We start from the raw sequence: 25,298 nt of genomic DNA on the forward strand, positions 1-25,298 counted from the left end.
ACTTCATAGTGGGGCTACCAGAACCACAAATGGTTTTGATGCCATCCGGGTAATAGTTGACAAGTTGACTAAATCAGCCCACTTTCTAGCTATCAAGATATCCTACTCCATGGAGAAGCTAGCTCAGTTGTATCTCCAGGAGATCGTCGGACTACATGGAGTCCCACGAACCATCATTTCAGACAGAGACAGAGATTTACATCACACTTCGAAGTGTGTTCATCACTATGGGCACCCAGTTAAAATTCAAGACAGCTTTCCATCCTCAGACGGATGGTCGACGGAGCGAGTAAATCAGGTACTCGAAGATATGCTCCGAGCTTGTGCCCTAGATTTCAAGGGAAGTTGGTGCAAATATGAGTCTAGCGGAATTTGCATACAACAACAGTTATCGAGCCACTATCGGCATGGCACCTTATGAGGCACTCTATGGGCGGAGGTGCAGATCACCAATCTGTTGGTATGAGAGTGGTGAGCAGAAGAACTAGAACTTGAGACAGATCTAGTAGCGGCTACCACAGAGCCATCAGATTCGCGAGGATAGAGACGACCGCAGGCCGTCGGAAGAGCTATCTCGATACACCACGACCCTAGAGTTCTCGGTTGGGATCAGTTTTCCTCGAGTAGCTCCCATGAAGGAGTCATGCGTTTGGGAAGAAGGGCAAGCTAGCTCCCGGATATGTGGGACCATACCTTATCACGAAGAGTGGGCAAGGTAGCATATGAGCTAGAGCTACCTCGGAGATGTCGCGTCCACGTATTCCATGTCTCCATGCTGAAGAAGCATATTCCAGACGCCACCCAGGTGATTGAGCCCCAGTTGGTACAGGTCCGTGATGATCTTAGCTATGACAGTCGGCCTATTCAGATAATAGACCGAGCAGTAAAGAAATTACGGAACAAGGAAGTACCATTAGTTAAAGTCAGCTGGCAAAATCACACAGCAGCAGAGGCGACTTGGGAGACAGAGGCCAGCATGAGACAGAAGTACCCAGAATTGTTTTAAGTTCGGGGACGAACTTTTTATAAGGTATGGGGGATTGTAAAGCCCGAAAAAAATTCCCAAATTTATTTTAGAAATATTCTAGGATTTTTCTGGAATTTTTAGATATTTTTCCGGAATTTTCCGAGTAGCGGAAGTAGCAAAAAGAAATATAAGCGTAAAACGGCCTAGGCGGGGATTGAACCCGAGACCTATGATTTAGAGGGACAATGTCATAACCAGTTGACCCAGCAGGGCTGTGCTGAAAGAGGAGGGGAACGATTATATTTAAGTTGGGTTTAGCCGAATTAACCACTTAATATAAATAGAAGGTTTAAGTGGGTTTGGTTTATTTTTGCTTGGTTCGACAACCTTCTCCCTCTCCAAACCCTCAACGCCGACGCCACCCTCTCCTCTCCCTCACGCACGGCACACCAAGCCCCAAGGTCCCTAGGGCCATCTTCCGGCGACGACTCCTACACGAAAGAGGCTCTCCTCCGCGAGAGGAACGCGAAGACGTGAGCGGATCGTCGAGAGGACCACCTCCACCGGAGTTCTAGCGAATAGAATCGTAAGAAATTACGATTAGAAGGTAAGAAACCCCTCACCTGCAGTATAATTGCTCTCGCTTGTTAGTTTTGGCGTTAGTTCAGTAATTTTATAGTTTTCAGTTTTAGGGCATGCTTTTAGTGCACGCCAAGCATTCGGTAGAATGCCCAGTTCAGAAGGATGTACCAATAGGCGTCCTAACAGCATATAAAATGTAATAGAAACATTTTATTCAGTTTATTATTAGTTATTACAGCTATATGGATCAGATATCCATTGGGTGGGCTCCCACAGTAGCCTCTAGGTTCAGATAACCTAGCTCTAGGTTCAGATAACCTAGAACAGCAAAGTAAAATTAAACAGTATTCAGTATTTTACTTTTATTCAGTTGGCATCGTGCTTGGATCAGATATCCATGGGCTGGACTCCCACAGTCGTCCCTAGGTTCAGATAACCTAGTAACCCTGCTGGATTCGGAACTTGCAATCCCGGGTCTCGTAGGGATGCGCGCACAGTAAGCACAGTTGCCAGGGCCCCAGCAGCATGTTTAGTATTTTCATCTATTATATGTATAGTTTTCAAATTTGAAACCAGTGATGAAAACACTAATTTAGCTTTCAGTTCAGTTCAGGTTCAATTTACATGATTTGAGTTCATGTACAGATTTAGACATATGCATGACTAGTTCAGTTTCATGCTCAGTTTATATGTTATGCCATGTTTCAGTTCCAGTTTATGCTTTGTTTGATATGCCATGCCATGCTTGCATGTTCAGTATGTTTTTCAAACAACATGATTTAAAATCATAATTGCATCGTATGCATGATTTAGTGAGGTAGATGGTTTCTTACTAAGCTTTAAGCTTACAGGTACTACTTTTCTTATACTGCAGATACAGGTAAAAGAAAAGTGGACTAGCGGAGGCTGGAGGGCGATGCTACAATGATGTGTGTGTGCAAGGGGTCTGGAATAAAGATCCTTGGGATCTACACGCTTTTAATTCAGTTTTAGTACTTAACACGTCTGGTTTTATGAATTAGTCTTGTTACAGTTTAGTGAACTATATCTTGTTTAGTCATCATGTTTAGAATATGAGTATTCACATTCTTGAGTGTTTTTCATGTATCTAGAACTGGTCTCTGTGAGTTGTGGCACGTTCCAGTGCCGGAAGTTCCTGAAATCAGAAACTCTGATTTCATATCAGAGTTGGATCGGTCTGCCGACCGATCCGTTACAGCATCAGGATCCTGGATCGGTCAGCCGACCGATCCAGAGGCATACAGTATGTTACTGTATGCTATCTGATCGGTCGTCCGATCGATCCAGCACCGAACAGAGAGTTCGGGACGAAATCTGCAGTCACTGATCGGTCGACCGACCGATCAGTGAGCAGCTGGATCGGTCGACAGACCGATCCAGAGGCGAACAGAAACATAAGAAGCGCACTGATCGGTCTACCGACCGATCAGGGTGCTTCTGGATCGGTCGGTAGACCGATCCAGATGCGAACAGAACGCAGCAGAAGCACGGAGGCTCACTGATCGGTCTCCCGACCGATCCAGAGGGTGCATCCGTGCCAGTATCAGCTGGAACGATCTGTGAATCGTTCCGAAGGCTCAATCGACTTACGGATCGGTTGAAATGTCTGACTGCAGCTAGCAGGACATCCAAGAGGCATAGATTGTCTCTCCTAGCATGTGTACAACACTCAGGTACTCCTAGAATGTCAGGTTAAGACTTTACAGTAATTAGTTTAGCAAATTTCAAATTTGCTCAGTTTTCCGCACAGTATTTTCAGTAGTTAATGTAGCGATCCGGCTCACAGCCTGGTACCCAGGAGTCGGGTCTTTACACTACGACCTTCCAATGGTTTGTTCCTTTCCATCTTGGTCGTGTGCTACTGTTTATAATTTATAAGGAACCGATAACATGATCTTCTGTATGTGACACCACACACCATGTTATCTACAATATAAATTAATTAAGCAACTACATTTATCATAAATGTAGACATTTGACCAATGTGATTCTTATTTCTAGATAAATGTTTATACCAAAAGCTAGGCTTTTAGTATACACTCTAACATTGGCCACGGCGGCATGTCCATTTAAGGGTGGCATGGTCGTGCCCTTCTCCGGTTCTGGTGTGGCTACATGGTCGTGCAAGGTCGCACGGCCGTGTAGATCCTGAGCTCTGTCTCATGGGCCACAGCTGTGCAGGGGTTCATGGGCGTGCAAGTCTTCTTCTCTGCCTAGGGTAGCATGGTCGTGCAGGGTTGCACGGCCGTGTGCTAACTGGCTACTGTTTTGGTCGCACGGTCGTGCAGGGTTGCACGGCCGTGTTGTCTGGTTGGTTCCCGTGCATCAATGCTCTCCGTTCAAGCTCCAAAAATCTTCCTTGTCAACATAAAACCAAACAAAGAGCAGATATCCGAACAAAACAATAGATATGATGAATACAAGATAAAAGATGCGATCATGTGAAGAATATATGCGAATAAGTCAAGTGAATGTGCGATAAAACATGCATAAAAGATCATAATATTTGCGCACATCAATAACTATGATAATATGAATCAGCTTACATGGTTGGAATATATATACATCCACAAGAATACATCAGCCTACATGGTTGGAATATATATACAACCATGGAGTTATATATATAACCCACTCGGTTGGGAAAAAATAATCACAACCATGCAAATATATATTAAACAACCCACACGGCTGTACTAAAAACACAGTGAAAAATGAAAGAAAAGCCCACACAAACCAAATAGATACAATGCATGCTGGCATAGCTGAAACACAAAATACAACAACCAAAAATAATGAAATAGCCATATGGCTTAACACCAATACAATGACAAAACAATAAAGAATATATAAAAGAAAACAAGAGTGAAGCAAAATCATCTTCTGATGTGATGTAGGACCGGCAGACAGGAAACTCTAAGTGACTCCACAATCATCTATTTGCTATCTAAAAACATAAAAATACAAACGAGGTGGTGAGTGTGAGTCACTCAGTGAGTAATAGACAAGTTAGTGCATGGTTTATATAAAACATTGGAGATCAAAGTATACAGTCTCAGTAGAAAATAAGAACATGATCATTATACCATGTGTGTTAGACTGGTACAAGTATGTGTATTTATTGACTATGTCAGTATATGATCATGTTCTTATTTCTCTACTGAGACTGTATACTTTGATCTCCATTGTTTTATATAGACCATGCACTATCTTGTCTATTACCCGCTGAGTGACCCAGACTCACCACTCTATTTGTATCTTTATGTTTTCAGGTAGCAGACAGATGATTGTAGAGTTGCTTGGAGTATCCTATCTACTGGTCCCATGTCACATCAGAAGATGATTTTACTTCGCTCTTGTTTTCTTTCATATATTCTTTATTATTTTGGCATTGTATTGGTGTTTAGCCATGTGGCTATTTCATTATTTTTGGTGTTGTATTTTGTGTTTAAGCCGTGTTGGCATACATTGTATCTATTTGATTTATATGTGCTTTTCTTTCATTTTTCACTGTGTTTTTAATACATCCATTGGGTTGTTTAATATATTACTGTGTGGTTGTATATATATTCTAGTCGTGTGAGTTGATGTATTTTTGTGGATGTATATATGATTCATATTATCATAGTTACATGGGGGGCGTTGTCCATTTGCCAAGTAGGGACTCCTCTGGGGCATGATAGTACTAATGTTGCTGAACCATGGATATAAAAGTTGGCTTCAACACAAAATGATTTGCTTCAACTGAGGATCTAGAAATGTTGAATCATGGCCCTCTTGCATATAGCGCGACATGATCTTTCAAAGGTTTATTCTCCATTACTCTTTGTTCTTGCCCTTGTTGGTTTTTTTGCAAATTTAATCTTCGATGATATGTCTGGTTGATCTCAGGATCAATGGGAAAAAGATCTGCAGAATTTCTTCGTATATACAAGCAAGAAGCAAACTAGAATTTGTAGTTTCAAAAAGCAAATTGCAGAAATAAGATTTCAGAAATGAAAAGATAGTGAGTAAAGAATCAAGAATTAAAGAACTAAAGAAATGTAGAACTGTCTAGACATATTCTAATGTAAAATAATTATATTCAAATACTCAATCCCCTATAATGGCGCCAACACTTGATGTGTTACCGGAAGCGCATGGTCATCAACAAGCAATAAAATTTATAAATTGATCCCATAAGGATTGAGGATTAAATGCTAATTACTTTTGCACTTCAAATTTAACTAGACAACATTCAATAAACGAGTGCTTTGGATTTTCAACTAAGATACAAAAATAAAAGTAAAGAAAGATATCTAAGAAAGTCCTTTGTTTAGAAAATATTCTAGGTTAAAGGTTTCATTGTAATGGTGGATATTGTGCTACGAATTTACCCATTCCTAGTTCTTTGCTTGCATGTTTATAGGATAATCTAAACATCTATCGAATTCTACCCTATGATGGTGTTTCAGAGTACTTCCCCTGTCAATGACCAATCATGCCATCAAGTGAAGAAGTAACTTAGAGAGTCTGGGTTTTCAGTAGAATATCTCCTATCACAAGGTCTTCCCCAGGTATACGTCCCTAGATTTTGTAGGTCAGTTGCGTAGCATATGATTAGGGGAAGCCCATTAGGTCAAGTGGTAGACTTATCAATACATAAAACTATTCTCCCTTAGGAGGTTACACTCCATATAAAAAGATAGTTACCTTAGATACTCAACTTCAAACAAGTATCCTAAGGCCATGCCGAGCTATATCAGAACGTACACTCAAAAGAGATAACAACCTATGCATCTCTCTAATGAAAATTCAGGTTCATACTTAGTCCCAAATATAGAAAGACGACAATGCATTTAACTCACAAATAAGATCTATGCATATAAAATTGCAATCTAGATAGGTAATTCATGCTCATAAGGGAAAGCCTACTTGCTAGCATTTCATCGAACATAACAAGTGTTATACAAGCTTCATTAAATCAAGATATTGGTAATTCAATAGAGTTTACAATATTTCACATATTACAATTACTTCCTATATCCTAGAACAATGAAAATCTACTCTATAAGTAAAAGATCTACAATCCAAGAGCTCATATACATAAGAATTTCAAGAACCCTAAAGAAAGGGAAGAAAAACTTATCCTTGGAGTTGAGTGAAGCCCCTGGACGAATATTTTAGAGTATCGATAAGGATGAAGTAGCAGGACTACCTCAGATCGCCTAGATGACACCTCCGGATGCCAAGATTGGACATTGATGGTCACTTTTCGCTTAGGATCCTCCTCCCCAAGCAAGGAAAGAAATACCTCTTAAATAGAGGTGAAGCACGGGGTGGCCATACCTTTTGGCATGGCCTTTCCTGCAGCTGGCTACTTGGTTGTGCCATAAGCCAGATTGGCTCTATCCACACGACTAGGCCATGTCATTTGGCATGACTAGGCCATGTCATTTGGCACACCCAAAGCAGAGTTGTCATGCCCCGTGGGTATACTTGTCCACCAAATTGGACGATGCCCCCTAGTGACAATATAGGAAATATGATATCGAACCAATTCAAGCCAACATAACACACCAATGTAATATAATAACACCAAGTTACAAATAGCAATGCATGTATGTATAGGATCGAAAAGAATTTAGATATCTCTACAATGGTATGATATTATCCACTTTTAGCCTAAGCCTTCATGGTTTTTCTCTTGGGTTTTATTCAAAATGCCGCATACCAATGGAGATATTATTTTCTTATAAACTCATGATATTTCCCATGTGTTTTAAATGTGGGACTATGTTTGCAACCTTGCTACCCCAATAATCCCCCCCCCCCTCAAACAAAGGACCACAGGGGCCCCCTCAAGCATTGGGTCACTCTTGACCTACTCAGGGCCTCCCCTTGAGCATCGGATCACCTTAACCTATTTAGGGCCTCCCCTACTTTGTTCAAGGTTTTCACCCACATGATTCAATCTTGGATCATGGCTCTGGCTCGTGCTTCTTCTAGCGGTTAGTCCGGCGAATGGTGACCTCACTCTGATACCAATTGTAAGATCAAAAAGAATTTAGATATCTCCATAACGGTATGGTATTATCCACTTTAGGCCTAAGCCTTCATGGTTTTTCTCTTGGGCTCTACCCAAAAGGTCTCATACCAATGGATATATCTTTTTCTTATAAACTCATGATCTTTCCCATGTATTTTCAATGTGGAATTATGTTTGCAACCTTGCAACCCCAATAGTATTTATGCATGAACATGTGATCATATTAAATTAACCAAAATAGTTATACCATTTTAATAAAAATCCATCGATTCAACAAAGTAAAGAAAACATAAATAGTGGAAGCAGAACAGACGAATAAAATAATTCAAACACTGAAATTGAAATCCAACTCGAGTGGGACCAGCAGCCAGGACCTCTGAGTGACACAACACCTCCTCTATCTACTAACTTGAAAGTCAAAGGAAGAGAAAGGGGTATTGAGTACAATAACTCAATGGGTAGAAGAAAATAGCGCATGAATAATATACTAGTAGTCTTAGGCAAAATACTTACTAGCCAACATAAGTGTCTCAGTATAATCGCCTGATAATCAAAAGTATAACTAATAACATAACACTTCACTAACTCACTCAACTAAATATAACCAACAAATTGGGAGTACCTATAGTGCATCTAAATCTGCACAAACAAATACATAATTGGCATATAAAAAGTATATAACAAGCACTGACTACAGGAGAACACTCTACCACGGATGGTCCCTTGGGCAATCAGGGTAAACAAATAGTGACTATCTTTAGGCGAACTCGCTATCATGAATGATCTCGTGGGCAGGTAGGATAAATAAACTATCACTATCTGTGGGCAAACTCACTACCATGAATGGTCTCGTGGGAAGACAGGATATATACGTAGCTATCTAGCTACAGACTGCACGTGAACTCGCTACCATGAATGGTCTCATGGGCAGTCATATATATCATGATTTTTAACGACTCTCTCAACCACGAATGGGAGACAATGGTCGACAGGATATATTAACAATCGCTGACGACTCTCTCAACCTCGAATAGGAGACAATGGTTGATAGGATATACTAACGGTCGTTGATGACTCTCTCAACCATGAATGGGAGGCAATGATCGATAGGCTATACTAACAGTCACTGACAACTCTCTTAACCATGATAGGAGATAATGGTTGATAGGATCTACTAACCACGGGTCTATTAAGATACTCAAAATACTATACTATGGTATTATCCTACTAATGTATAGGCATTAGACTATATAACAAAGGTCTACTTGGATACTCGATATCCTATATTGCGGTATGATCATCCCAACAATAAATACAAACTCGAATCATCTACCAAGGGATCTAGTAGAATATCTAATGTCCTACACTATGGTATGATAATATCATGCATATCTATCAACACAATCATGAATATCAAATATAACTGCATAGCTATGAATAATATATCAATATATAAGAGCAAACCATAAGGTATCAAACTCAAGAGTTATATATAACATACTTAAGGTAGCGAGTAACTGTGACCTCATTAAAATATGACAGTAAATAATCATGCATTATAATTAAAGATATCTAGAAGATAAGTAGGATCTACCCACCTCACAACATAGAATGTCCTATCCATCTTCAATTCTAACTATCACATCGAGCTTGAATCCTCTCTATATTCCGGTGACTACTAGTGGCAATAGGGAAACAAGGTAGCAGTCGAAGGTGATTTGTTGTGATAGAAATGGAAAATAGTAGCAACTCTCGACAAGAAATAGGGAATGTCGACGGGGTCGGGGCAGTTCGAGGTGGCTACACACGGTGGTGATCAAGTGCATGAGACACTTGGGGGATTGCTCATGGTGGCAATGCGGACATTGATAGAAGTGGCCGACGGTCAGGGAAGGAGACGTATGTAGCACCCGCTTATGCGGAACACGTGGGCGGAGGAGTGGCATCGATAGTCGGAGAGGGCGATGCCAAGGGGTAACTAGTCAGCCATGGTAGCCACAACACTAACTGCAACTGCAGGCTACCGATGGTGGCTGTAGCTGTCGGTGGTGGCTGTGGAATAGCACTGATGAAGGGGCGACGCCGTCATAGTGAAGTGGCGCTGGTGTAGCTGCCCTCCCGCAAATGTGATGGCAATGTCTCTAAATCGGGAGGAAGAGGGTTGTTGTGAAGTTATCGGCACTCGATCGGAGGCAATGGCCAGCGTGCAATGGTTGCAGCGTCGGGTGACCAGTAAGGAGAGGCGGTGACAACATGAGAGGAAGAGAAGATACGCGAAAGAGGGGAATCGACGTGACTTTTAGAGTTAGGGAGAAAATTAAAAAAATAGTTTTGTAAAATCAACATTTCCTCACATAAATTGGGTAGCTAAAATAGGATTTCCTTCTGCCCATTTATCCCTATAAAACATAAAATGAATCCTTTAAAATATAGGAAAATTCCTAAAAATTTCTAGAAAATTTTCTAAGGTGATTCCTTAATTCATATTTCTTATTTTGTATTTATATTAGTATTATTAAATTATCATATCCCACATTCTCCTCCACTAATAAAAAGTTGATCCCCAAATATACTACTCAAATTGTAATACTAAGGTATCCTTATCTATGGGTAACAAGTAGAACACCCCTATACTAGTCATGCCCTGATCCAAGTGTCCCTTGGTGGGTATGCCAATGAGTGAAACATCTAACTATGACCACTTAACAAGCAACATTCTAGTAAGGTCTTCAATAAAGTTACACTAAGCAATGAAAGCTACATAGTAACATAAAGATAATCAAGTAGATTTTGAGATAAAACTGTATCTAACCATCAAACTCTTGATAGCGACTACAGGTCTATCATTTGGTCTTAGCACCACCTTTGCCAAAAGTGTACTAGATTTATGTTCATAAGGAATATCCCTAGAATACCAAGTATTCTTGCACCTAAAATACATATGGTGGCACTTGCATCAAGTGGAGAAAATGTACTATCAAATACAATAATTCTAGATCAATATGAGAAGTCAAACAAGCACTTCAAAACCATTCAATCTAATTCTGATAGTAGAAAATACCTGCCTCTATGATTTCTCAATGTAATGGAGAAACACTCACTTAAAGTTTCCATTAAGCTGAATCTTCCTAATAGTTCGATATACTGACTAATCCTTACTATGTTATAAATAAACATATGCTTGAAATTCAAATCTTGCTTACTAGGTCTCAGGAATTTACAGATACAATAAATAAAGGTAGATTCTTTTATTTATGTAGATTGTGGCATAGTATTGGGAAACTCCGCCCATGATGACCGGTCATGGCCGGTCCCAAGCCCGAATAAAGGAGGAGGGTTGCATTAGGTTGCCAGCCAGCGTCAAACTATGGCAAATATTCAATGAATGAATCCATTAAACTATTGTGCTAATGCTAGGTTGTTCCCCGGAAGGAACGCGTTGTAGGGTCCTACTGTAACGTCTCGGGAAGGACCGCTACATCTCCAGAACTCAGGTGTAGTGATAAATATGCAAGAGTTCGCGTTACAGAGTCCGACTATAATGTCTCAGCAAGGACCGCTATATCTCCATGAGAACTTGGGTGTAGTTTTAAATTGGCAAAAGTTCTTACACCATAGGTTAGATAAGAACAAATATGATAGGAAAACTAATAATCTAAGATTTGGAATATTGAATATAGGAACTTTCACTGGTAAATCAATGGAGGTAGTAGATATGATGATTAGGAGAAAAATTAGTATTTTGTGTGTACAAAAGACAAAATGGATAGGCGAGAAGGCAATGATGATAGAGAACTCGGGTTATAAGTTATGGTACACTGGAAAGAGTAAAGCAAGAAATGGAGTGGGTATCATTGTAGATAATTTGTTAAAGGATGAAGTTGTCGGAGTAGTTAGAAAAGGAGATAGAATTATAACCCTTAAGATAATAGTGGCGAAAGAAACTATGAACATAATTAGCGTATATGCACCACAAGTAGGATTAGATGAAGCTACCAAATCAAGGTTTTGGGAGGACTTAGATGAAATATTAAAAAATATTCCACCAAATGAAATGATTTTAATTGGAGGTGATTGAGTGAAAAATGAGGAATATGAGAGAGTATATGGGAGGTATGGGTTTGGAACGAGAAATGAGGAAGGGAAAACTATATTAGATTTTGCGATAGCATATGACCTTATATTAGCTAATACGTTTTTTAAAAAAAAGAGAAGAACACTTAGTCACATTCAAAAGTGGGAATAATAAATCGCAAATTGACTTTCTTATGGTTAGGAAGAAGGATAGAAAGATTTGTAAAGATTGCAAAGTCATCCCAGGAGAAAGCTTAACTACCCAACATAGGGTACTAGTGTTGGATATACGCCTCAAAGATAGTATCAATAGAAAGAAAATATATACAATTCCTAGAAGTAAGTGGTGCAAGTTAAAGGATGAGAAACAAAATATATTTAAGGAGAAGGTAGAAGTACAAGCATTAGGTGAAATATACGATGACTCTAATACAACATGGGATAAGATGGTATCAAAGTTGAAAATAGTAGCTAAGAGTGTAGTTGGTGAGTTAAAGGGACATGCACCACTAAGTAAAGAATCTTGGTGGTGGAATGAGAAAGTACAAGAGAAAGTGAAGGAAAAATGAATAGCTTATAAGGAATTATATATTTGTAAGAATGAAGAAAACTTAAAAAAATATACAATAGCCAATAAAGAAGCTAAGAAAGTAGTGAGTGAAGCAAAAAATGAAACTTTTGAACGGTTATATCAAAAATTGGAAACAAAAGAAGGGGAAAGAGATATTTATAGAATAGCTAAAGTGAGAGAAAGGAAAACAAGAGATCTTAGCCAAATAAAATGTATTAAAGATGAATGTAATAGGGTATTAGTAAATGATGGAGAAATAAAAGAGCGGTGGAAGAGGTATTTTCATCAACTTTTTAATGAAGGTTTAGGTGACCAACTTAACTTAGGTAATTTAATTAGGTCAAATGAGCATAGAAATTTTAATTTTTATCGTAGAATTCAAACTTCAGAAGTAAAACAAACTTTAAATGAGATGCACAATGGAAAACCCGTTGGACCAGATGATATTCCGATAGAGGTATGGAAGTGTTTAGGGAAACAAGGTATTGAATGACTTACAAAATTATTTAACATGATATTGAAAACGAAAAGAATGTCTGATCAATGGAGGATAAGTACTCTAGTTCCCTCATATAAGAACAATGGAGACATACAAAATTGTGCAAACTATAGGGGTATTAAACTAATGAGTCATACTATGAAACTTTGGGAAAAAGTAATAGAAAAAAATTAAGGAAGGAGACCACAGTGACAGAAAATCAATTTGGGTTCATGCCTGGAAGGTCGACAATAGAAGCTATACATCTTCTTAGACAATTAATTGAAAAATATCGGGAGCAAAAACAAGATCTACACATGGTATTCATTGACTTAGAAAAAGCTTACGATAGAGTCCCAAGAGAAATTATATGGAGAATTTTAGAAAAGAGAGGTGTTAGTGTAACATATATTGAACTAATTAAGGATATGTATGAGGATGTAACGACCAGAGTAAAGACTTCAGGCGGAGTAACTGAAGCATTTCCAATAAAGATAGGGTTACATCAGTGATCAACCCTAAGTCCCTATCTTTTTACACTAATTATGGACGAACTCACTGCGCACATTCAAGACATTGTACCGTGGTGCATGTTGTTTGCAGATGATATTATTTTGATAGATGAGACACGTGAAGGAGTAAATGCTAAGCTAGAATCTTGGAGGGAAACACTAGAAGGGAAAGGTTTTAAACTTAGTAGATTAAAGACAGAATATATGGAATTTAAATTTAGCAATATTAGAAGTAATGAATGTAACGACCACCCTTCTTACTACTACTATTCTCTAAAGATGATCGTTACTTAACTACTAACTCTACTTAACCGGTGTGATTAAAAACCACATGGAAACTCTACCGAAAAATTTCGACAGAGTCTCCCCTGTACCGGTGACCATATTCAACAATACATGCAGTATATATACTCAGCCACATGCGGCTGGAACACATAACTAACAACCACGCAGTATAATAAATCTAACTCAGCAACAATAAAGGAAAACTAATCCACAACCACAACTGAATAGCAAACATAGTATCAAGTGTCCTTATAAACAGTTATCAAATTTCCTTAACACATAAAAACTTAATTAACTCAAAGAACAAATCATAATTCATCTTATTCACAAGGATCCCTAGAACTTCCATAGTGCAGACATCACACACCCCTCTTGCATCTCCTTGTCGCCTTCCTTCATATTAGCTTTCCTTTTTCTTTATCTGCAGTAGGAGAAAGTGCAGTCTATAAGCATAAAGCTTAGTGAGCTATCTAACTCACAAAAACTCGATATGCATGTATACAAATAAAAACATGCTAAAACTGAATGCTAATATGTAAAGCTACTCATGCTCATAAATAGCAAAGAAATCAACTAACAGAAAAGATAACATGTATAACTACTCATGCTCATAAACTAATAAAGAAAGCAAACTAACTGGAATGCCAACCTATAAAGCAAAACATGCTCATCAACTAGCAAATAAATAACATGTAAGAAACTAAACATGTAAAAGCTGCTAGCATAAAAGAAAACTAAACTTGCTAATCTTTAAAACAAAGTGAAACTTACTTCTTTTACTCTAATCTTATTCTTTTACTTCACTTGTTTAAAATTTATACTTTAATACTTGAAAATAATAATCAACTTCTCTTGGGCCCAGGCATAGTACCATCTTATGCGCGTTCCCTAATAGGTTGGGGTAGCGAGCCGCCAATCCTAAAAGAGCAGACCTTGGTCTACCAGGGCCAAGACCTTAGAATTGGACACCTGGATTTGTTTAACGACAACCTTGGAAGTCGGGTACTAGCCTCTTCTTAAAAGTAAAATACTTTTTATCTTAAATACTTCTTCTTTAAATGCCTTGGCATTTTAATAGCATCCTATGTGCCAAAATCCCTAAAGTCTTGACCTTGGGAATTACCTAAGGCCTTGGCCTTTACTTTCTTTTCTTTACTTATACTTCTCATACTCCTTGATTAAAGCTTATTAAAATCCTGTAGATATATCTATCAAGTGTAGAATTACAACCAACCAAGCATGCTATATAAAAATAACATAAGGAAAACAGATCTAAACTCTCTAACATACTTATAAAATAAAGCAAAGGAAAACAAATCTGAACTTACTAATCATGCTATAAAATAGTACAAAAGAAAGCAACTTTAAGCTTCCTAAACATGCTGTAAAATAGGGCAAAAGAATGCAACTTAAAAATAGAAAATCTGTTCATGTACATCTTTTGCTACACAAACAGAAATGCAAATAAAGAAAGGTTGTTCTAGGCCCTAAAGGAAATTCTTCTTGCTTACGAATATGCGATAAAAGAGAAACTGTTCTAAGCTCTAAACAGAGATGTTCATGCTTGCAGAAATGCAAATAAAACTAGTATGCTAAGACTGAGATACTAATTAAGGTAACAAGGAAGTCTAAGATTGATATGCTTAATTTCAAAGCTGTTCTTTTATCGCAACAAGGAGAAAATCCAACAAGAGCTATAAATCTACAGCATTTCATGCTCTAACAATTCAATAAAAGGTCTATAGCTAATATGGATCCAAAACATGCTTGTTCTTCTTGTTATGTTCCCCGGCACAAACCAAACAGAAAGTACTGTTGTAACTAAAGTCTTTGCAAACATGTTCACAACCTAAAGCAACAGAATTCTTCAAGTCTACTTCAAAACAGCCCGGAATCATAATCCACTTCCCTGTTTAGTGCCACGAAAGAAACCAATAAGAGCAAAACACTCCACTTACTTAATCCATTTTCCTGTTCTTCTCTTGGAAACACACGGCAACAACAAGACCCTTAAGCATGTTACAGTGTAAATATGCAAGGAAGAAGGAAAAAGAATCTTAAATCTACCCTTAACCCTCTAACATACAGATTCTGTACAACATGATCCGAAACACAAAAAGAATTAAATCCCTAGCAAGCATAAATTCGGCTCAAACTCAATCCAAAACATAGAAGCATGCTGTGGATGATAAGGAGTGATACCAAATTCCGAAATCAAAAGGAAAAGAAGATCAATGTCGCGGAGCTATCCTACTGCAGGTGAGTAGCAACTCACCTCGCTGCTCTTGGACTTACAACCGGAGAAGAGAACTCTAAAGCTTCTAGGTTTCGGGTGAAGATGAAGATCTCGGTGATTCCTTCCTTTCCGCGTGTTCCCCTTGACGAGGAGAGCTCGGTTCCGCAAGAGCTCGTGGAAATTCCCTTCGGCCGGCCGTCGGAGACGAAGTTGGCTTCGTTTTTCCTCCGCTCGGCAGAATCGGCGCACGCACGGGAGAAGAGATGGGATTAGGTCACGGGAAAACACTTAACCCTTTATAACCTAGATTTTATTTTTTCCCTTTACAATAACTTAAATACATCTCGCTACATACTTAGTTAACAAATCACGCGCAGCCCAGTTGGTTGGCCAGGTTTTAACCAAATCAAAGGTTTGGGCTTCGGCTCCTCTGCCGCGCACTTTTATTCCAATTTATTTTAAACGTTCCAGCTATAGCTTAAATCTATTTCTCTCCATATTTGATTAATAAAACCTGCGTAGCTCAGTTGGTTGGCTGCGTCCAATTGGGTCAGATTCGGCAGGAGGTCTTGGGTTCAAGTCTCAACTTCCACATTTTTGGTCAAAACTTCTTTCTTTTTGTAGACATACTAAACGACCTCCAAAAATTACGTAAAAATACTCTAAAAATTCCTAAAAATCTCTAGAATATTTTAAAAGAATTTCTAAATATTTTTATGGACTTTTAGAACTTGAAATAGGGAAAATTGGGTCGTTACAATGAAACAATTGTTAAGATAGGAGAGGACAAGTTGCCTGGAACCGAGAGATTTAAATATTTAGGATCATTTTTACAAAATGATGGAGGGATTGAGAGAGACGTCTTACATAGAATACAAGCAGGATGGGTGAAATGGAGGGGAGCTTCAAGTGTTTTATGTGATCGTAAAGTACCTCTAAACTTAAAGGTAAGTTCTATAAAACCGCAGTTAGACCTGCTATGTTATATGGAGCTGAATGTTTGGTTATGACTCGAGCACATGAGCATAAGATGAGAGTTGCAGAGATGAGGATGTTAAGGTGGATGTGTGGACATACAAAGATGGACAAAATGTAACACCCCTAGAAAGCCTAGATAAGAAAGTAAGGATAATGAGAGTTTGAAGGTAGTCAAAAGAAGGTGTAAATATTCTAAGTTGAATATTAAGATGGGAAGGATTTAGATGATTAAAACTTTATGAAAGAAAATAAAGTTGAGAATATAAATCATCTATATTTATAATACATGGAATTAATGTAAACAAAAGGAAGGAATATGAGATAATATATATATGTATGAAATATTTATGCATAATGCATAATATGGTGATATATGAATTATTATGTACAAAAGAATATCAATAATATGTTAGAAGAGAAATAGGATTGAACCTTGGACCTCTTGTAAGGAACATGTATAGGATATCAAAGGGGATAAAAGAATTATTGATAAGGAGAGAAAGGACTAAGTAGTTAAGAATAAGAAAGGATTCTTTTTACTTAAAAGGAAAAGGAAGTAAAAAGAAGTAAAAATATACATAACCAAGTTTTGATCCTTGGTTCTCTTGTGGATGCATGCATATGTTAACCAAGTGTGATAGGAGAGGATATTGTAAGAGGAGAGATAGGAATTTTAATTAAAGGAAAGAAAAGAGAGAAATTAAAGGAAAGAAAAGAGAGAACTAAAGAAGCATTTCTCTAGAATATTCTTATCATTAAAGAGGAGAAATAAATAAGGAGGATGAATCAAGTCAAGTTTTCCTCCCCTCATTTTAGTATAAATAGGCATGGAGGGGTGGCTTCATCCTCAACTCACTCTCCTCCTCTTCTCCTAGAGGTGCCGAGACACTCCCTCTTTTCTTTCTTTCTTTTTGTTGCCGAGCAACACAAGAGGAAGAAGCCTCCTCTTCTTCCTCCTCCTCTCCACCAAAAGACCTAGCCACTTCTTCCTCCATTGGTGCCGAGCAAAGCAAGCAAGGAAGAAAGGTCCACAAGCAAGTTCTCAACTCTAGGAAACTTAAGCAAAGAAGGTAAGCTTCCCCTCACCTGTGGTACAAGGCTTTTATGTGATTTTCGGATTTGTAAGGATTAGAAAACCTAAGAAAGAATATAAGAAAATTTGGCTAAAGAAAAGGTTTTCAAATCTAAGATGATTTAAACAAGACCTCATTTCATGATAAGATTTTCTATGCTATGTAGAAGGATTCTTTTCCATGATTTTATACTGATATGATGTATGATCAGAGGAGTATCTAACCCTAGGATTTAACCAAAAATATTTTAAAGAGGCTAGGAAGATTATAGTCTAACCAAACTAGTGCAAGGTTCCTTCTATGAAATGCTAAGGACCTTTCTATGGTTTTCTTGCTTGGAAATTAATTGGAACCAAAAGAAAACTCACTTGTATGCTTCGGACCAGAAAGGTTAAGGGTTAGAAAGACTAAACATGCTCCTATGATAGGATATAAAGTTTCTTAAAGGGTGTTCACATTGCTAGAAACTCATGAACTCTTTTTAGGGTTTTCGGCCATGATAAAAGGGATAGCTTAGATTAGCCTAAACAAAAATATTAATATGCTCAAGACCTCTGTGATATTATGATATGAAAGTTGATTAATGATCTCATGTTTAATTGGAATGTAGAAAATTAGTTACATGATATAAGACATGTAAGATCACAAGAGTCCTAGCTTGTTTATAATCCAATTTTGTGTATGATGTTCTTAGTAACTTTTGCCATGATATTTACTTAGGCTTTCCATGCTTTAGGCCACTTAAGAAACCTAGCTTAAGGACTGGTAGGTTTCGGCCATGAAGGAAAATAAAAGAAAAAGGGAAAGAAACCTAGGAAATGCTATACATAATGAGAAGAAATGAAATTATGTTATGTAATATGCCATGATATGTCATAGCATAGGAAATGCTATACATAATGAGAAGAAATGAAATTATGTTATGTAATATGCCATGATATGTTATAGCATAAGAAATGCTATACATAATGAGAAGAAATGAAATTATGTTATGTAATATGCTATGATATGTTATAGCATAGGAAATGCTATACATAATGAAAAGAAATGAAATTATGTTATGTAATATGCCATGATATGTTATACATAGGAAATGCTATACATAATGAGAAGAAATGAAATTATGTTATGTAATATGCCATGATATGTTATAGCATAGGAAATGCTATTCATAATGAGAAGAAATGAAATTATGTTATGTAATATGCTATGATATGTTATAGCATAGGAAATGCTATACATAATGAGAAGAAATGAAATTATGTTATGTAATATGCCATGATATGTTATAGCATAGGAAATGCTATACATAATGAGAAGAAATGAAATTATGTTATGTAATATGCCATGATATGTTATAGCATAGGAAATGCTATACATAATGAGAAGAAATGAAATTATGTTACGTAATATGCCATGATATGTTATAGCATAGGAAATGCTATACATAATGAGAAGAAATGAAATTATGTTACGTAATATGCCATGATATGTTATAGCATAGGAAATGCTATACATAATGAGAAGAAATGAAATTATGTTACGTAATGATATGTTATAGCATAGGAAATGCTATACATAATGAAAAGAAATGAAAAAGGAAATGCATGAAAGATTGTTAGGGACATGATATGATAGTTATGCATGATAAGTTATTTTTTTTGTATGGTTTGTACCAAGGGTGGGCTCCGTAAACGCCCCAGGGTCGATGGAGTAAGACTCAGGCCTCGTCAGTAATGGGCCTCTGAATTCCCTAGGTCGATGGAGTAAGACTCGGGCCTAGTATGTATGCATGGTAGGGTTCAAGACTTGCTACCTTGGACCTACCTATGAAGCGCGCGCATTATGTATGTGGTACAAACCGGGATCCCCTCTAATGATGATATTAATTTCAAGTACTTATAAGTATAAGTTTTCAAATTCATGATGCATTGCCTACATATGTGCTTGAATTATCTGATGATTAGATATAATGTCATGTGATATTATATGAATATGAATATGATACCCTTGTATGTCGTATGCTTATGATACCTCGCATGATATTGATATGCAATGATATGAATTCGGTTTTAGTGAGTAGGAAAGGAACTTACTGAGCCATGAGTGCTCATAGCTTACTTTCCTTGTACCGCAGATATGGGGGACGGATATTCGGAACGACGGAGCAGCAGGAGGAGCAGATAGTGATGTGTGTGGTGGTGGCTCGGCAAGAACGATTCGGACAAATTAATATTTTTAGTTATATGATCAATATATGCACATTCGAACTAATCAGAATATGTGATATCATGCTTATTTAAATAAAAGGAATGATTTAAAATTTTCCGCTGTTATAGTATAACAAAAGCATGTACGTAAGTAGTATAAGATCGTAGCGTCGCCCTTGGGTAAGAAGGGTGGGCGTTACAGGTGGTATCAGAGAGAAGTTTTGCCAGCTCACTACACACACATCAAGCTCCTTCCTGTCGCTCCAAGTAAGTACAGTTGATTAATTTATTTATATGCAAAAATTAGTATGATACTCTAGGATACATGAATAATAGCCTAGGAAGGATACCTTAAGCTATACCCTAGAGAAGGGTGCATGATGACAAGTATGTGTTAAAAATAGTATGATACTCTAGGATGCATGAATGGTAGCCTAGGAAGGATACCTTAAGTTATACCCTAGAAAATGGTGCAAAATGATAAGTAGGTGATATTCTAGGATGCATGAATGGTAGCCTAGATACAAGAACCTTAGGCTATAACATAAGAAGGAATCTGAGCAGAAATTGTCATTCTAAGTTCAGGGACGAACTTTCAATAAGTAGGGGAGTTTGTAACACCCATAGAAAGCCTAGATAAGAAAGTAAGGATAATGAGAGTTTGAAGGTAGTGTAAAGAAGGTGTAAATATTCTAAGTTGAATATTAAGATGGGAAGGATTTAGATGATTAAAACTTTATGAAAGAAAATAAAGTTGAGAATATAAATCATCTATATTTATAATACATGGAATTAATGTAAACAAAAGGAAGGAATATGAGATAATATATATATGTATGAAATATTTATGCATAATGCATAATATGGTGATATATGAATTATTATGTACAAAAGAATATCAATAATATGTTAGAAGAGAAATAGGATTGAACCTTGGACCTCTTGTAAGGAACATGTATAGGATATCAAAGGAGATAGGAGAATTATTGATAAGGACAAAAGGACTAAGTAGTTAAGAATAAGAAAGGCTTCTTTTTACTTAAAAGGAAAAGGAAGTAAAAAGAAGTAAAAATATACATAACCAAGTTTTGATCCTTGGTTCTCTTGTGGATGCATGCATATGTTAACCAAGTGTGATAGGAGAGGATATTGTAAGAGGAGGGATAGGAATTTTAATTAAAGGAAAGAAAAGAGAGAAATTAAAGGAAAGAAAAGAGAGAACTCAAGAAGCATTTCTCTAGAATATTCTTATCATTAAAGAGGAGAAATAAATAAGGAGGATGAATCAAGTCAAGTTTTCCTCCCCTCATTTTAGTATAAATAGGCATGGAGAGGTAGCTTCATCCTCAACTCACTCTCCTCCTCTTCTCCTAGAGGTGCCGAGACACTCCCTCTTTTCTTTCTTTCTTTTTGTTGCCGAGCAACACAAGAGGAAGAAGCCTCCTCTTCTTCCTCCTCCTCTCCACCAAAAGACCTAGCCACTTCTTCCTCCATTGGTGCCGAGCAAAGCAAGCAAGGAAGAAAGGTCCACAAGCAAGTTCTCAACTCTAGGAAACTTAAGCAAAGAAGGTAAGCTTCCCCTCACCTGTAGTAACACCCCTAGAAAGCCTAGATAAGAAAGTAAGGATAATGAGAGTTTGAAGGTAGTGAAAAGAAGGTGTAAATATTCTAAGTTGAATATTAAGATGGGAAGGATTTAGATGATTAAAACTTTATGAAAGAAAATAAAGTTGAGAATATAAATCATCTATATTTATAATACATGGAATTAATGTAAACAAAAGGAAGGAATATGAGATAATATATATGTGTATGAAATATTTATGCATAATGCATAATATGGTGATATATGAATTATTATGTACAAAAGAATATCAATAATATGTTAGAAGAGAAATAGGATTGAACCTTGGACCTCTTGTAAGGAACATGTATAGGATATCAAAGGGGATAGGAGAATTATTGATAAGGAGAGAAAGGACTAAGTAGTTAAGAATAAGAAAGGATTCTTTTTACTTAAAAGAAAAAGGAAGTAAAAAGAAGTAAAAATATACATAACCAAGTTTTGATCCTTGGTTCTCTTGTGGATGCATGCATATGTTAACCAAGTGTGATAGGAGAGGATATTGTAAGAGGAGAGATAGGAATTTTAATTAAAGGAAAGAAAAGAGAGAAATTAAAGGAAAGAAAAGAGAGAACTCAAGAAGCATTTTTCTAGAATATTCTTATCATTAAAGAGGAGAAATAAATAAGGAGGATGAATCAAGTCAAGTTTTTCTCCCCTCATTTTAGTATAAATAGGCATGGAGGGGTGGCTTCATCCTCAACTCACTCTCCTCCTCTTCTCCTAGAGGTGCCGAGACACTCCCTCTTTTCTTTCTTTCTTTTTGTTGCCGAGCAACACAAGAGGAAGAAGCCTCCTCTTCTTCCTCCTCCTCTCCACCAAAAGACCTAGCCACTTCTTCCTCCATTGGTGCCGAGCAAAGCAAGCAAGGAAGAAAGGTCCACAAGCAAGTTCTCAACTCTAGGAAACATAAGCAAAGAAGGTAAGCTTCCCCTCACCTGTGGTACAAGGCTTTTATGTGATTTTCGGATTTATATGGATTAGAAAACCTAAGAAAGAATTTAAGAAAATTCGGCTAAAGAAAAGGTTTTCAAATCTAAGATGATTTAAACAAGACCTCATTTCATGATAAGATTTTCTATGCTATGTAGAAGGATTCTTTTCCATGATTTTATACTGATATGATGTATGATCAGAGGAGTATCTAACCCTAGGATTTAACCAAAAATATTTTAAAGAGGCTAGGAAGATTATTGTCTAACCAAACTAGTGCAAGGTTCCTTCTATGAAATGCAAAGGACCTTTCTATAGTTTTCTTGCTTGGAAATTAATTGGAACCAAAAGAAAACTCACTTGTATGCTTCGAACCAGAAAGGTTAAGGGTTAGAAAGACCTTCAAAAAAAAATTTAAATAAACATGCTCCTATGATAGGATATAAAGTTTCTTAAAGGGTGTTCACATTGTTAGAAACTCATGAACTCTTTTTAGGGTTTTTCGGCCATGATAAAAGGGATAGCTTAGATTAGCCTAAACAAAAATATTACTATGCTCAAGACCTCTGTTATATTATGATATGAAAGTTGATTAATGCTCTCATGTTTAATTGGAATGTAGAAAATTAGTTACATGATATAAGACATGTAAGATCACAAGAGTCGTAGCTTGTTTATGATCCAATTTTGTGTATGATGTTCTTAGTAACTTTTGCCATGATATTTACTTAGGCTTTCCATGCTTTAGGCCACTTAAGAAACCTAGCTTAAGGACTGGTAGGTTTCGGCCATGAAGGAAAATAAAAGAAAAAGGGAAAGAAACCTAGGAAATGCTATACATAATGAGAAGAAATGAAATTATGTTATGTAATATGCCATGATATGTTATAGCATAGGAAATGCTATACATAATGAGAAGAAATGAAATTATGTTATGTAATATGCTATGATATGTTATAGCATAGGAAATGCTATACATAATGAGAAGAAATGAAATTATGTTATGTAATATGTCATGATATGTTATAGCATAGGAAATGCTATACATAATGAGAAGAAATGAAATTATGTTACGTAATATGCCATGATATGTTATAGCATAGGAAATGCTATACATAATGAAAAGAAATGAAATTATGCTACGTAATATGCCATGATATGTTATAGCATAGGAAATGCTATACATAATGAGAAGAAATGAAATTATGTTACGTAATGATATGTTATAGCATAGGAAATGCTATACATAATGAAAAGAAATGAAAAAGGAAATGCATGAAAGATTGTTAGGGACATGATATGATAGTTATGCATGATAAGTTATTTTTTTGTATGGTTTGTACCAAGGGTGGGCTCCGTAAACGCCCCGGGGTCGATGGAGTAAGACTTGGGCCTCGTCAGTAATGGGCCTCTGAATGCCCTAGGTCGATGGAGTAAGACTCGGGCCTAGTATGTATGCATGGTAGGGTTCAAGAATTGCTACCTTGGACCTACCTATGAAGTGCGCGCATTATGTATGTGGTACAAACCGGGATCCCCTCTAATGATGATATTAATTTCAAGTACTTATAAGTATAAGTTTTCGAATTCATGATGCATTGCCTACATATGTGCTTGAATTATCTGATGATTAGATATAATGTCATGTGATATTATGATATGAATATGAATATGATACCATTGTATGTCGTATGCTTATGATACCTCGCATGATATTGATATGCAATGATATAAATTCGATTTTAGTGAGTAGGAAAGGAACTTACTGAGCCATGAGTGCTCATAGCTTACTTTCCTTGTACCGCAGATATGGGGGACGGATATTCGGAACGACGGAGCAGCAAGAGGAGCAGATAGTGATGTGTGTGGTGGTGGCTCGACAAGAACGATTCGGACAAATTAAATAAAAGGAATGATTTAAAATTTTCCGCTGTTATAGTATAACTAAAGCATGTACGTAAGTAGTATAAGATCGTAGCGCCGTCCTTGGGTAAGAAGGGTGGGCGTTTTTACAGGTGGTATCAGAGCGAAGTTTTGCCAGCTCACTACACACACATCAAGCTCCTTCATGTCGCTCCAAGTAAGTACAGTTGCTTAATTTATTTATATGCAAAAATTAGTATGATACTCTAGGATACATGAATAATAGCCTAGGAAGGATACCTTAAGCTATAGCCTAGAGAAGGGTGCATGATGGCAAGTATGTGTTAAAAATAGTCTGATACTCTAGGATGCATGAATGGTAGCCTAGGAAGGATACCTTAAGTTATACCCTAGAAAATGGTGCAAGATGATAAGTAGGTGATATTCTAGGATGCATGAATGGTAGCCTAGATACAAGAACCTTAGGCTATAACATAAGAAGGAATCTGAGCAGAAATTGTCATTCTAAGTTCGGGGACGAACTTTCAATAAGTAGGGGAGTTTGTAACACCCCTAGAAAGCCTAGATAAGAAAGTAAGGATAATGAGAGTTTGAAGGTAGTGAAAAGAAGGTGTAAATATTCTAAGTTGAATATTAAGATGGGAAGGATTTAGATGATTAAAACTTTATGAAAGAAAATAAAGTTGAGAATATAAATCATCTATATTTATAATACATGGAATTAATGTAAACAAAAGGAAGGAATATGAGATAATATATATGTGTATGAAATATTTATGCATAATGCATAATATGGTGATATATGAATTATTATGTACAAAAGAATATCAATAATATGTTAG

This window comes from Zingiber officinale, chromosome 4A (genome assembly GCF_018446385.1).
Source record: "Zingiber officinale cultivar Zhangliang chromosome 4A, Zo_v1.1, whole genome shotgun sequence".
NCBI classification, from domain to species: Eukaryota; Viridiplantae; Streptophyta; class Magnoliopsida; order Zingiberales; family Zingiberaceae; genus Zingiber; species Zingiber officinale.